The 2,524-nt window shown below is 38.2% G+C and overlaps 1 pseudogene; it reads left to right on the top strand.

The window, feature by feature from the left end:
- The first annotated feature begins 1,918 nt into the window (after positions 1–1,918).
- Positions 1,919–2,313, top strand: LOC114022829 (annotated as a pseudogene).
- The last annotated feature ends 211 nt before the right edge of the window (positions 2,314–2,524 follow it).

The following is a 2,524-nucleotide window of genomic DNA, read 5'->3' on the forward strand; positions in this document are numbered from 1 at the left end:
CTGAAAGGAAGGTTAAATGAGTGCCCAGAGTCATGTAACTACTATGAGTCAGGGAAGACTTGAAGCCAGGCCTTTCTGATTTCAAGGCTTCACACTACACTGCTTTCCAAAATATATTAAAGCTTTAAAATACTTGATTTATGCCAGGGACAACGATTTGAAAACATCTCAAAGAATGAGATAAAGTATGTGATGTGCTTTGTAGGCTCGAAGGCCCCATACAAATGTCACCTCTCACTACCCAGTATAACCTTGTCATTTTCCTTGCCCTTCTCTGTCTCCTTTGTACTCTCCCTGTTTCTTCTTTCTTTCTTAACTTTTTTTGAATCTCTCCCTTCACTAAGCTCCCCCTGGAATAGAGACATTCATCTTTTAATGCCTTATTTTCAAAGGAATGGTGAATACAAACACTGTAAGACCCTGATTTGCTATCAATGAATGCAAATGGACAGAGGACAAGCTTTGAATCCTGCTTACATTCCACTGATGTTAATGGAAAACATGCAGGAATCCCAGCCTTTTCAGGTCCCTGGTAGTATATGGCAGAGTAACAAAATAAAGAAAGAAAATTCAAAAACAGTGTGCTCTGAGAAGATTAGAGAGAGATTCTGGGATCTGAGTTCCTGGGAAATATTCCTCATGAAACCTTGCTCCGTTCCACTGTGCGTTCTCTCTTCCTAAGCGATGGGGGTCTACAAAGCAGGACCTGAGCACTTGACAGTGTGACCAGAGTCAGGGAGAAAAGGGAGACAAAGTCTGAGGATGCGTGGAGAGTCTGAATTAGTGATGAGCTATTGAGACCAGACCTCTCAAATCCTGGGGAGGATGCTTTATGAAATACTGAAGGAAATCTTTAAAATGCCCCTCGCTGTACTATCATTTTTGTTGCTAATGACTGCTGGATATTAACAAATGACTTTACTATTCATATACACAGTTTATATAAAGAGCTGAGTTAAATAAGAGTGTTATTTTTGTAGTGTTATATTTATATTGTAAAAGCATCCTGGCAGAATTCAGAGTACTAGCTGACAGAGTCAAGAAAGCCTCGGTTGGAAACTTGCCTGTGACATTTGCTGTGTGACTCCTGGCAAGTCACTTGACCTCTGTGACTCAGGTAACTCCTTAAGTCTTACTTCCTAAATCATTGGTGACTTCTCCCTCAGACCATGGAAGGATTTCCTTACACAGGAAAATCCATAGATTCTTTGCAAATTGTATGTCTCATACCATAACCTCAACAATTTCCTTGAATCTTATGCATTTATGTACATAATATATTTATATGTATAACATATTACTTATATATCACACATATAATACATCATATATTATTTTATAAATATTAAATTATATATTACATAAATTATATTATAAATTATAACACATTATATATTATAGATTATATTTATAATATCCTTTTAACCTTTTTGAATTATTAGTTTTATTTCTTTCTTTTCTTATACCACCTTCACCTTTTAACTTTTGCTTTCAGTTGCTGCTCAAGGGAATTGAGCACTTCTGATTTATTTTTGCTCTCCAGAGACCTGTCCCATATATTTCTTTTGTGTTGCTTTAGTTGGTCAATACAGTATTTAACTCTTCTACTATATGAACCAGTCAGATATTAATACATTTTTCAGTATCTTTCTACAGATTTTCAATAGTCTTCTAAAGTTATGTCTGCCATAGTGGTATTTGATGCCTGTCCTTAAGGAAATTATTTGAGAGTGGTCCCTTTTCTTCTATGGTTTTTACCTAAGCAATGTGGTCACATATACCTGTAGATTCAGATCTTAAAATGTTTTTTATACTTTCTGTCAAGTGCTGTGGGAGATTGTGTTCATTCATATTGATTATAGAGGACAATTTTTAAAAATTACTCTATGTCGCTTTTTTTCGGTTCCTGGCTTCCAAGATGACCAAGAAGAGGAGGAACAACAGGTGTGCCAAGAAGGGCCGCGGCCATGTGCAGCCCAGCCGCTGCACCAACTGTGCCCTCTGCGTGCCCAAAGACGAGGCCATGAGGAAGTTCGTCATCCGCAACATCGTGGAAGCCGCGGCCGTCAGGGACATCTCCTAGGCCAGCGTCTTCGACTCCTATGTGCTGTCCAAACTGTATGTGAAACTGTATTACTGTGTGGCGAGATTCACAGCAAGGTAGTGAGGAATCGATCCTGGGAGGCACAAAAGGATCAGACACCCCCACCCCGCTTCAGACCTGCTGGTGCTGCCCCCAGACCCTCTCCAAAGCCTATGTAAAGAGCTATCTGCCCACCAACATTCCTGAACTGATCAGAGGAAAATAAAATGGTTGATCAACCTTAAAAAAAAATTACTCTATGTCGATATAATTGTCCTGCTAGTCAAAATTGTGTCATTGCATGCAAAAAAGACTTTTTGGAATTCCAATCTAAGTATAACCATCTCCTTTTCAATATCATTTGAGGCAATAGTACTTTTTTGTTATCTTTTCCTTTATTAATCTTACCTTTTGGCATTTGTATTAAGTGAATATTTCCAG

Source organism: Vombatus ursinus, unplaced genomic scaffold, assembly GCF_900497805.2.
Source record: "Vombatus ursinus unplaced genomic scaffold, bare-nosed wombat genome assembly UNPS02014813.1, whole genome shotgun sequence".
Classification (NCBI taxonomy): domain Eukaryota; kingdom Metazoa; phylum Chordata; class Mammalia; order Diprotodontia; family Vombatidae; genus Vombatus; species Vombatus ursinus.